The following is a 13,711-nucleotide window of genomic DNA, read 5'->3' as shown; positions in this document are numbered from 1 at the left end:
GGAGAAGGACAGACAGCTGATCACTCCCTGTAGGATCTAAGACTTGTCCTGTGGTATGCCTCAGGAGGTTCGGGGTATTGGGGAAATCAATAATGGCACTAGGGATAGTATCTGTATCAAGTCGGACGGGTAAGGATATGTAAATTACTTGCTCATTGAGGATGTTGATGTACTGACTCCACCTCTGGCTTTCAACAGGTTTGTGGAAGTCCTTTGTAGGTTAGGAAATCGTCAGGGGATGTTTCCCCATTCGTCTCTGCTTGGCTTGAGTACTTTCCTTGCGGCGTCACGCGCTCAAATTGCCACCAGGCGGCATTCAATTTCGCATTGGGCAGGATCATAATGTTTTGGCTCATCAATGCATTTCGCCCTAATATCGGCGGCGACGCGTTGTGGCTTGGTTACGACGAGACTTTGAAGGCGTAGGGTCAAGGAGTTGTCTTTATCCATGACTGATCGATCACTATTTACATCTACGGAAACTGATCCGAGCTGTTCCAGTCATGATTCAGAACTATGACGACCTAAGTCGCCTAAACAAGATATTTGTTGATAAGCACAAACCGGACAAATACTCCACCAAACTCGCAGGGATACAAGACGCGGAGCTGTACGTGAACACTAGAACTGACTATACAAACCTACTGAATTTCGTAAAGGAAAGCACAATAGAGTTCCAACACAACAGTACGTGGGAGGGATAGACAATAGCACCCCTAACGCGACATTACAGAAAGAATTCCCTAACCTTGGATGGGAATGCATCAGTGTGAACCAGATGAGAGAGTTCAGAACTTATAGACCGTTTCCAAACTACTTAGTGGAGCTTACCGGCACGGCCTAATCCAAGGTCATCTTTAAGTTAGAACTATTTCTTCATTTGGTGGTAAAGGTAGGGATATACGAACCATCGTTCTCCCCCTCCCCACAGGGCCACCATTGTCAGCGGCTTGGCCATGCAGGTATACGCTATAGCTTGGCAATTCGTTGCCACAATTGCAGTGGCAACCATCACACACCACAGTGCATACTAAAACAGAAAGACTTACGGAAATGCACCAAATGTAGTGGTTCACACCCGGCCAACTACAGGGGATGCATTACACATAAAAAGGTGTTTACGAGTAAAAACGCCAAAAGCGCTAAACCGATCACAGCTCCAATTCTAAACCCCTGCTCACGACTAGTGTTGAAAGGTGTATCCTTCCCTGGTGTTATCAGAGAAACGGGAAGGGGAGGTGATTCTCACACGCCCCCAAGCAACGACACATCTGCACAACTAACAGCAGAAATGCTGCCCTCGCTGGGCACAACAGATAACACAACTCAAAACACGACTGAAACCCCTGAAACCACGGATTGCAACACGCAGACCAAAGCAACAGATGCACTGACACGAGGGAAACCTAAGCGCCAGGAAGAGGAGAAGGAGAAACATTACTAACAAAAAGGGGTTCACTCTCACACCACGACAACCAAATCAACGACAGAACAGGCAAATACGGGTACACAACTCGGACAATGAAACCACTACGCTTTCGTAACAGCTGCCTCACAGGTGCCAACAGATGCAAATCTCGCACCGAACACGCAAGCCTGCCCGCTCTCCACAGCGACACGACTACAAACAGCCGCTATACGAACACTCAATAACCCACAGACTGGGACGCTATTTTTCCCAAGATCTCTCTTTGTTATGCAGCTGCTCACGTCCACACCCGGTCAAGAGCAGCCTGTCACCAAAACATTTCTCACTACGCTTTTGACACCTAGCAATGAATAATACACCACACCCGCCCCCAACTCCCCACACACCACGCAAACAACACAGCACTGACACATATCCTGTTCTGGAACGTTAATGGGATCTATCAAAGAAGGACTGAACCATTTGGATCATGGAGCAGAAGGGTATCCGGATCTCGTGAAAGAGACACTGCTCAGACAACTTTGCATCTCAAGCTATTGCTTCTGTCGTACCGACCACTAGTCGACAGGGCAGGAGCCGGGATAGCAATAATCATACACAAAGACATAGAACACACAAATATAGAGCTCCCCGAACTAGAAAGACTAGAGTTCACAGCCACCGGTGTCAAGTTCAGCGGAGCCTGCACCAGACACATATCGCTATGCAGTTCGCCAAATAACATCATAACACACAATATCAGCACTAATAGATAAAATAATAGAATAATGCTCCCAAAGAGGATTAATATAATAATACCATCCAATACAATAATAAAACCACTCAACATGTTTATATTCACTTATCCATGAACCCCTCCACAGAACACTGAAACTAAAAGTCAAATCAGCTGTAAGCAAAGCTTTGAACCACCCGCTAACAACTAGTACATTCATATTCAATGCTCTACAACTGAAACAACCAACCCCCCTCCATCCTCCCCCACGCACTCACCACAAAAAAGCCATATACACACTCTTCAGCTCTCTCTCTCTCTCTCTCTCTCTCTCTCTCTCTCTCTCTCTCTCACACACACACACACACACACACACACACACACACACACACACACGCACGCACACACACACGATATAAACCTCACAAATAGAAGTTAGTTTTGAACACATACTTCGTAAGGTTGGCAACATGCAGGTAAACAAATCAAAGAGGAGGAAACACATTAATGAAGTTACAATATTTACGTTCTTAAAAGCACATTGTCCGAAGAAATAGCTATATCGAGTGGCAAAAGAATAATAAAACACCACAAAAAGAAGGAGAAGCATGGCGAACAGTGTGAAAATGTTTGGAAGAAAAAATTGTGCTTATGTGTCGGTAGTAAAACGGTAGTGCGACCTCCACAGCACATGAGAGGAAACGCAGATCACAGCAAATCGTAAGTAATTACTTACATAAAAAATCGCGACGTGAACGGTTTGATAATCTAAAAATAACAGAACTGTATCGTTGTAGATCCCATTGATGATGCCTTAGAGCAAGGAAAAGGCGAAACGTGTCTGGGAAAAATGAATTAAGTTGTAACAAAAAAAGGCGGTTTTAACTACAAAACAAGTATTTCTGTGCTTCCTGTGGAGGATGGCCACATAAACTTGTTCAATGAAATCTCACTCATTACTTCTTCCTGAGTGTGCAGGATGGAAAAAGGAACACGGTCATAAGATTATAGAAGGGCAGCGGACGTCGAATCGAGAAAAGTTCTCCAGATAACAATATGTCGGAAATGAATCGTCTTGCGTAACAGGACAGCAAAACAGCAACAAGTGTGTGGGAGTATATGTATAACTTTTCACAGACAATACGTGTTATGGTGAAGATAATGGTGCTGCTGAAAATAATGTGTATTTACACTACCGGCCATTAAAATTGCTACACCACGAAGATGACGTGCTACAGACGCGAAATTTAACCCACAGGAAGAAGATGCTGTGATATGCAAATGATTAGCTTTTCAGAGGATTCACACAAGGTTGGCGCCAGTGGCGACACCTACAACGTGCTGACATGAGGAAAGTTTCCAACCGATTTCTCATACAAAAACAGCAGTTGACCGGCGTTGCCTGGTGAAACGTTGTTGTGATGCCTCGTGTAAGGAGGAGAAATGCGTACTATCACGTTTCCGACTCTGATAAAGGACGGATTGTAGCCTATGGCGATTGCGGTTTATCGTATCGCGACATTGCTGCTCGCGTTGGTCGAGAGCCAATGACTGTTAGCAGAATATGGAATCGGTGGGTTCAGGAGGGTAATACGGAACGCCGTGCTGGATCCTAACAGCCTCGTATCACTAGCTGTCGAGATGACAGGCATCTTATCCGCATGGGTGTAACGGATCGTGCAGCCACGTCTCGATTCCTGAGTCAACAGATGGCGACGTTTACAAGACAACAACCATCTGCACGAACAGTTCGACGACGTTTGCAGCAGCATGGACTATCAGCTCGGAGACCATGGCTGCGGTTACCCTCGACGCTGCATCACCGACAGGAGCGCCTGCAGTGTTGTACTCAACGACGAACCTGAGTGCACGAATGGCGAAACGTCATTTTTTCAGATGAATCCAGGTTCTGTTTACAGCATAATGATGGTCGCATCTGTGTTTGGCAACATCGTGGTGAACGCACATTGGAAGCGTGTATTCGTCATCGCCATACTGGCGTATCAGCAGGCATGATGGTATGGGGTGCCATTGGTTACACGTCTCGGTCACCACAGACGGCACTTTGAACAGTGGACGTTACATTTTAGATGTGTTACAACCCATGGCTCTACCCTTCATTCGATCCCTGTGTAACCTTATATTTCAGCAGGATAATGCATGACCGCATGTTGCAGGTCCTGTACGGGCCTTTTTGGATACAGAAAATGCACATTTTCCAGATCCCTCAACAATTGAAAACGTCTGGTCAATGGTGGTCGAGCAACTGGCTCGTCGCAATACACCAGTCACTATTCTTGATGAACTGTAGTATCGTGTTGAAGCTGCATGGGCAGCTGTACCTGTACACGCCATCCAAACTCTGTTTGACTCAATGCCCAGGCGTATCAAGGCCGTTATTACGGCCAAAGGTGCTTGTTCTGGGTACTGATTTCTCAGGATCTATGCACCCAGATAGCGTGAAAATGTAATCACATATCAGTTCTAGTATAATATATTTGTCCAATGAATAGCCGTTTATCATCTGCATTTGTTCTTGTGAAACGTCCCCTTAGAAAGTTCTACACGAATGTGCTTAAGCTAACACAATATTTTTAGCGCAACGCTATCTGACTTACAAAAATCCCTACGAAAGAATGGCCCTGACTAACATTAACCTATACGTTTCACAAATCACTTACCTCACAAAAATATTCGTTACTCGAACTACTGCAATACAGCGAGCGCCACTAATGCCAGCTAAATAAAAGATTCAAACTTCGGAAGGCACTAACTACTGATAGGTATACTTAGCAAATGAAAGATTTTAATACAGAACAGACAATGTATTTACCTTAATAGTCATAATATATATGATAGTTCATGACATCCAGTCTTACAAATTACAGAACTCCGCCATCTCTCTCCCCACCTCCACCACTGCTGGCGGCTCACCTCCAACTGCGCAACGCTACGCGCTGTTAGCATCCAGCTGCCGCTGCCCAACACTACAATGGCGAGTATTACAACAATGCCAACCAGCCACAGACTGCACACGGCACAGCCAGTAATTTTTATACAAAGCGCTACGTGGCGGCGGCGTTACCAATAAAAAAAACCTAAACAGCCTACTTACATAGCCCCCATGCTCCCCACAAAAAAATTTACAAATTGTTTTGGGCAGTGGCCAATACAGATTTGAAAATTTTTTTCATAATTACAATGACAAAGAAATGAAATGCACACACTTATCGATACAATGTTGGTCAAAAGCTAAAATTTTCTCTCGGTCCATAAAGACAGTCCTGATCATTCATCACAGTAAAAATGCAGTGTTTTTTTTTCAAAGTCTGAGCAATAAAAGAAATTGCACTTGGAAGTAGTGGATTTCTAAGCAGTTTTGAAGAAGTAGTGTTGTCCTTCCAACGAAAGGCAGTGCTGAGTCTTGACATGCAGGCAGGTAATGGGCCACAGCAGAGTCAGTCGACATTGAAGACTATCGGTAGGTAGGTCATCACAGAGCAGACCCACTGTAGTCCTGGTATAGATTACGGTATTGGTGGGCCACCAGAGGTGCAGACCCATTGCAGTCCTTGTAGAAATAATGGTACCGATGGGTCGTCAAAGGTGTAGACCCACTGTAGTCCTTGTAGAGATGGCCAGCAGCCATCTGTTTGACTGTGCAGGTGCACAATCACCGTTGATGAGTCTTGCGGATAATATAGCAAGTCCATAACCACCACTTGTGCACTCACAAAAATTGCTTTTGAAATGTTCTTACAACCAGCAATGCTGTTATCCAGTCCCTTACTGATTATTAACACACGTGCAAACACTATCAGTCCCTACTTCTCACATATTGTCCATATACTATGACCAACAGAAACGTGTGCAGTGAAATGTAATTTACAAGTTACTTAATTTGATGAACTGGTGTCAATTACAATTTTATAACATGAGAATACAATAACAAAGGTACAAAAAATATCATTAAAGAACATAATAGTACAGATAACATTTGCAGTAATACAGGCTTTACAAAAGAATCGAAATAACATATACATCAGTGTTAGAGGAATTGTGACATGAGTACATACATCAAAGATCAGAATAACTTTTGAAACATCAACTTCACACATGAGCATTAAAACAAAACACTATAAATAATGTCTGAACATATTTACAAAGAAAATGACATAGTATTTGAAAAATTCTACAACATAAATCTTATTAGCTAAACACATAAAGACAGGAAAAAGACAAATACACAAGGGTACATAAACACATAGAGGGATAATACGAAAGGAAAGGACAGGGTTTGTTTTACTGCAGTATTTTGCATAGAGATCTCCCTTAGTTCATCATTATTTCCAAAAAGTCCTATCTAAACCTGCTTTCTGTATTCTGTTCACATCCTCTTTCAAAAATAGTTTTTCTCCACTGTACACTACTTTTTTGGCCAAACCATTTTCTTAAAGCTTCTCAATGCTTTTCTTCCAATTCATCATAGTTAGTTTCTTATATAGTCTACCCCCTCTTAAGCTAACTTAAATCTACTGAGCTCAGATACTAAACTAAGGGACGAGGCAATGCAGCAGCACAAAACAATTAACACAAACAGCAATGATAAAAAAATGGAAATTGGCAAAAAAAGGCAGCAATATTACAACTAATATAAGGCAATGCGCAGCAAACAATAAAAATAAATCAGTAATAAAATTGGCTTAACCTAGTAATACAAAGTGACATTCAGTGGCACTATGAATGGCAAACAGCCGCAGCAAATGCTATAACTTATACCTAAATATGACAAAGCTCAAGCAGAAAAAATGTTACACTAAAGACAACAATGCAGATAAGGACAATGTCTATTCACATCTTAATGTCTATGCAATTAAAGTGGTGCACCACAAAAATTTATTGTAAAAAAAATATTACCATGTACTTGAAAAGACAATTCTGTATGCAATTTCTGTGAAGGGAAATGTCTTTTTGTGCTACTTCGTTTTTTTTTTAGTACATCATAAAGTTATTAGTACATCCATAAAATTTATTTTAACCAATGCTTCAGTGCAGTTAGAAACTAGATATTAAACAAAATGAGTAAATAAATGCATAAAGCAAGCCACATGGCATTTCTCTCAACTAGCAGGACAATAGCCATGAAATGTTTCTCGTCGTTTCATTAGGCATTTTAGTAAATATCATAAATTAAGAGCTCCACAGTGTAATCATATTTTTTCAAGTTTGGGCGTGTAGTATTTGCGATGCTTTCTACAAAGGAATCTCAATAGCGAGGATAATGGCCTCTTTTTTTTTCTCCACCTGTGTCTCTGACAGGCACACACTATTGGCTTTCTTTTGTCAGGTGGTTGTCGCGCAGCTGGGTGCCCACGACGCATTACGTGCAGGTAGTCACTTACCTTTCTTACTGAAAAAATTACGACAGCAGTTTCCGCTACAGTGACAGTCCCATATAAAAATATTTTCACAGGTTGAGAATTTGCGTTACAAATCTGTAGAAACAATATCCTATAAATATAACAATGTCCAAAAAAATTTCGTCGGCATTGTAATACATTCACGCATTTACATACATTTCATAACTCTTAAAGTACGATTCTTGGTTTCCAACAACCTTTTTCACAAACCAGAGTCCCTAACCACTACTCATTATTCCTTACCTTATTCGTCGACACTTCTTCAATATTTCGTCATAACAGATACATAGCATAATCAAATAACTCATATAGCATCAGCTTATTGATCATAAACATACCGCAACAGCATAATACACATAGTCATCGTAATAATAACATCATAACACCTCAGTCAACTCTCAAAATCATCGTAGCTTCCTCCAATAATTTCAAAACCTAAAAAAATTCTCTGCTCATGTCAAAAGTTTCATCTACCTCAAACGTACTTTAAAAATCATGATCCCATACCAAATACATCATTCAAAGCTCTCATAGTATCACAATGGTTCCGAAAATGTATGAACAGTTCACAAAGTACAGACAAAAATAGAATTTCATAAGTGTGAAGTTATCCAACTGTGTAATTACGTAAACATCTGTCACTGATGTAGTAAAAAAAAGTTTCTCTCTCAGTTAAATTATCAGACAGCTGTGTAATTTATGTGTTAGAGAAATATGGTACCGATGTGTAAAGTTGTATAAGTAAATACCATATTAGCTAGGGCTCCTTGTGCTTGCCATACACATGGTACACAAAGTAAGCGTGTACCCCCCTGAGGAATAATGTCATTATATCCTCAGGTGTTACAGATTACAGCAATGGAATGAAATGTATCACGGAAAACTTTCTTTGTAATTCAAATATGTTGAAAAATAAATAGTTTAAAGCGTGTCCTGTAGCGCTAAATGTGCGTCTTGCTGTAAGACAATCTCTGTGGAAGTGTCGTAGTTATTGTCCTCCGAAAGCTAAGTTCTGCAGAAGTCAATGTACTTACCTCATGATAAACGAAATTGAAATGCTTTGCGTATAGATATCGTAGTTATTACGCTTATTGCCGGGATGAAGTAAGTACTGTACTGTACGTATTGTTGTGCTACAGAAAAGGCTGTCTCATTGTAGCTATACCACAGACGTTACTACTAAAACATGTTTTACTTTCCAGAAAAAATCAGAAAAACTGTGCAGATATAAAACAGATAAACTGCAAAAGCAACATTGTAAATTGTCACTCATTAGTAGCGTCGTGATAAAATCGTGTAGCTGTCTCATAAACTAACCACTGTATCATCTGGTATCTCACAGAGAGTACTTTAAATCCAGAATGTATTTTCAAGTAAACCAAAATGTTGCATTAAAATCTCAGTAGCAGTACTGGTAAATGTTCTAAGTATGTGAGCCTTATTGTCGTTACGTAATCGTGCAACTAACAAACAAGAATGTACACACACAATAACACTGTGTCGTTTGTTCACAATAACAATCGTAATTTCTGTCTAAATATGTTCCCTAGGTGCTAGACTTGATAGTTAATTTTAAAACATAGTTGCATGTTAACAGTTTCTAAGTGTGACAAAGAGTACTAGTAACGGGAAGTAAAAAAATTTATACCAAAGACTAAGTTAAAAAGCAGATTATCTTTCAATAAACGGTTTTACATGTGAAATGTGGTGCAATCTTTTACTCTTCCTAGTACGCAAATTTTCAGTTTCAACGCAATTATCATGTGGTTACGTCGGTTAAGAATACTGGAGTTTTTCTCAAGGTTAGCGCCTATGTTATTTTTCTCTGAGCCAGCCGGCGCACGCGGCTGCCTGCGGTACGAGTCATTGTCTGTTTCTTTGTTGGCGCGCGCCGTTATTGGGATTAGGAGACCTAACTTCTACAAATTCACCTTGACGAGAAGGCACTGCCCTGTTTGAAGGTCGCCAGTTCTGATGGAATTCAGGTCTGTCGTTTTGTCGGTAGTTTACATAGTTTCTTGTTTGTCGGTCATGTGGTGAAGAATTTCTCCCTGAATCGTAACTGCGCGCTGGACTGTTGCGTCTAAAGTTATTCTGTCTCCCTTGATAATAATTATTTTGGTTCCCATATTGTCTGTTTCTCTGATTGTCTCTGTGATAGTCACTACCGCGGAGAGGTGATCTTTCCCTGTAATTATTATTACTCCGCCAGTGGTTGTCATATGGGTGGTGTCTGTTTTGGTCACGATTTGCGTTGTAAGAATAGACTTGTCGTGTCTAGTTATTGTTTCTGTCGTCATGGAATTGTGACGGATGTGAACTGTAGTGATTGTTTTCCTGTTTTTGCGTTCCGCGATTGTCAGTGTCAATTTCTAATTCTTGTAAGAGTTCCTGAAAAGCTTCAATGTCGTCTTTGCAACGGCCTGCCAAAATAATATGCCGTAAATGTTCAGGCAATTTGATTAAGCAAATGCGGATGAGTTCTGACGGGCTGTATGGGTTTGACAGGTACTGATTCTTGTGCAACATGTCTTCAAAATATTTCACAAGACTGGAAAATTCAGATTGTTCGAAATGTTTCATCATCATGATACCATGTTTTACTCGGTCTTGTGTGGCTTGGGACCAATATGCTGAGAGGAAGGCATGGTAAAATTCTCCTTCACTGTGGCAATCGTGAATGACCGATCGCATTCTTACAGCTGGTTCATTCTCTAAGTAGCCACACAGAAATTCTAATCTGTGCTCTAGTGACCAGTTGGGAGGAAAACAATAAGAGAATTGATGGAGCCACGCTTGTGGATGAATGTCGTTGCCAGAATTCTTAAATGTTTTGAATTTACGTGTAGTAATGAACAGCTTATAGTCAAAATCATCGTGTCGGCGGGTCGCATATCAGTCATTGTTACGTCGTTTCGGCGGTTCCATCTCAAAATTCGGTGTACTTTGCCAATTTCTTTCATAATCTCCAAAGTGCCCTGTGTTGTTATTTTGTGGCAGTTCCGTATTTTTATGTCCCTCTTCCCGTATTGGAGTGCGAGTGTCCTCTGAAATACGTAATTCTTGTATTACCTGTGTCAACTGATCTTGTACTTCCCGGATTTCTCTTTGATTCTGATTTTGTTTGAATTTCCTAATTTGTTCGAACTCTTCTGTGTCATTAAAGACTACCGGTTTTGCGTCATTCAGATTATCATCTACCTTCGTAGATAAATTAGTGAACTGATCCGAAAGTTCGGCTACTTTCTCCGATAGTGAACACATTTCCTTAGTGTGTTTTTCTGAACCAAGTTTCAGAGTGTCTATTTGTGTTGAAATCGAATTTACTGTGTCCTTTAAGTTTACCTGAGTTCTTGCAAGTTGCGTAACCGAATCGGTGGATGCAACTGAGTCCATTTTAGCTTGCAAGGTGTCGTGATTTTTACGAACAACAGTTTGCAATTCTTTTATGGCTGCTTCGTGATTCTGTAATGAGTTTTCATGCCGCGAAAAAATAGGTTGAAAATGCTCACAAATTTGTGTTTTTACGTCATTACAGATTTTTTGACATTTCGATTCAATGTTATGTAACTCAGTAGTAAAATCTTCACGTGTTTGTTCAAGTGTGGTGTCTAACTTCCGAAGATTATGTTCCATTGTGTCCAACTGTTGCTGTGTTTGTCTCTGATTTTGTTCCATTGTGTCTAACTTTTGAAGATTATATTCCATTGTGTCCAACTGTTGCGGTGTTTGTCTCTGATTTTGTTCAAGCGTTGTGTCTAACTTTTGTAGCCTTTGTCCCATTTGTTGCATTAACTGTAATAACAGTGCACTGGTGTCTGAAACATGTTCCTCAGTGCTTTTCGGCAGTGAATTTGAACCGGCAATATTCGCATTTTGAAAAGCAGAAAATGTGTCTTGATTTATTTGAGAAAACGGTGAGGACGCAAAATCTGAATCTACAGTATTTGCAAGATTATGTCCTGTCATTTCGGAATCCTGAGGCGAGCTGTTGCCGACCGATCGATCGATAACGCTTCCCTGTTCATTAATTGTTTCACTGCCTACACCATTATTTGCAACCCGCTCCATTTCCCTATGCGCTATTACCAAATTACTACTTTGAACGTTAGTGAATTCATTACATGGTGACGCTGACACACTGCTTTCGTCTTCACTGTCATTTCTCAGTTTACTTTGGAGCCTAGTGTTACGTTTTTCACACGCCATTATTGTCACAATTTTTCACACGACAACACAGAAAAACACAATTTGAAGAACAAAAATAAGAGAACACATTAACATAGCACTGAAAATAATATCTAGTTAATTGCAAGCGCAGCTGCGAAATACTTGGTGCAAATCTACATGCATGCCACAACTGTTTTACTGTACAACAATGAAACACTACAACTACAAAGGAAATTCTCTCTATGATTACGCGCTAGCAATAAAAAAAAATCTACATTAATTACACAAACTACAAGAAAAAATCAGAAGATTCCAGTGAGGTATCCTCGGCTAAGGGTCGACATATGAAACGTCCCATTAGAAAAATTCTACACGAATGTGCTTAAGCTGACACACAATATTTTTAGCGCAATGCAATCTGACTTCCAAAAATCCCTACGAAAGAATGGCCCTGCCTAACATTAACCTATACGTTTCACAAATCACTTACCTCACAAAAATCTTCGTTACTCGAACTACTGCAATACAGCGAGCGCCACTACTGCCAGCTAAATAAAAGATTCAAACTACGGAAGGCACTAACTACTGATAGGTATACTTAGCAAATGAAAGATTTTAATACAGAACAGACAATGTATTTACCTTAATAGTCATAATATATATGATAGTTCATGACATCCAGTCTTACAAATTACAAAACTCCGCCATCTCTCTCCCCACCTCCACCACTGCTGGCGGCTCACCTCCAAGTGATTTTTATACAAAGCGCTACGTGGCGTTGAAAGTTCCGTAATCTCAACTGTTTCGTCATTTTTATATTTTCTGTAGTTGGTTAGTTGCCTTGTATTATCACTATTATAATAATTATTATTATTATTATCTTGTAGATGTCGCTCATTTAAGTTGATGCTTGCAACGCATTGAGGATATTGCCGTTCGTGTTCAAATACAAAAGCATAACTTGCAGGCTTGACTAGCATCTGCATTTATGTACAAGCACTTATCTGTTGCGGTGTTTCTATATTCGTGTCTAACCTCTCTACATGTTTCGTGTACATATATAATAAATGTAACATAATGTCTCAAGTCTGTATTAGTATATTACAGTTTTTCGTATTTTGCTTATTAATAGGTGAGAGAGAACTTTTTACAGCATAGTTTGTTACGACAATAAGCTACAACGCAGCAAGATAGTCGATAAGTGCAACCGAAAGCTGCAGTGTTGTTAATACGAGTAACTGCATCCAAAACATATAATTTTTGTTAATGTACAGAGAGCATGAGTGATATTTTATTCTAATAAGTACTGTAAAACAGTAAGCATGAAGTAAGACAATGGTGAAAAATTAAAAAAAAATTAATTTCAAACTTTCTTTTTTTTTCTAAATCGCGTTTCCTTACAGGAGATACTCTAAATTTCTGTCTCCAACGTCGCTACAAAGTTGGCATCGTTGACACGAAAGAGCCACAGCATAAAGCAGCGCCGGCCGGACTGGCCGAGCGGTTCTACGCTCTACAGTCTGGAACCGCGCTACCGCTACGGTTCGAATCCTGCCTCGGGCATGGATGTGTGTGATGTTCTTAGATTAGTTAGGTTTAAATAGTTCTAAGTTCTAGGGGACTGATGGCCTCAGAAGTTAAGTCCCGTAGTGCTCAGAGCCATTTGAACCATAACGCAGCAACAGTTTAGCGGGGCTAAACCGTTCTGGTAGACACACGAAAGCAAGTTAAAAGGCTGTCATTTTGTGACGAGCACCTTTCATAAAGCGCGATCTCGTGCGCCACACGTAAGTCACTTGTCAGCTCACGGACGATCTGTCAGTCGACTCTGTCCAGTGGAGCCGTACATCTTTGCAAACAGGAAAGGGTAGGTACTTCTCGTGGCAACGCCATGGCTTTGACTGGTGCCAGCCAATCAGAGCGCTGAGCGCGTATTAATGGCTGTATGCCTAATGCAGTTGTAAGCGCACAGCACTT

Source organism: Schistocerca gregaria, chromosome X (assembly GCF_023897955.1).
Source record: "Schistocerca gregaria isolate iqSchGreg1 chromosome X, iqSchGreg1.2, whole genome shotgun sequence".
NCBI lineage: Eukaryota > Metazoa > Arthropoda > Insecta > Orthoptera > Acrididae > Schistocerca > Schistocerca gregaria.
This window is presented reverse-complemented; position numbering follows the sequence as displayed.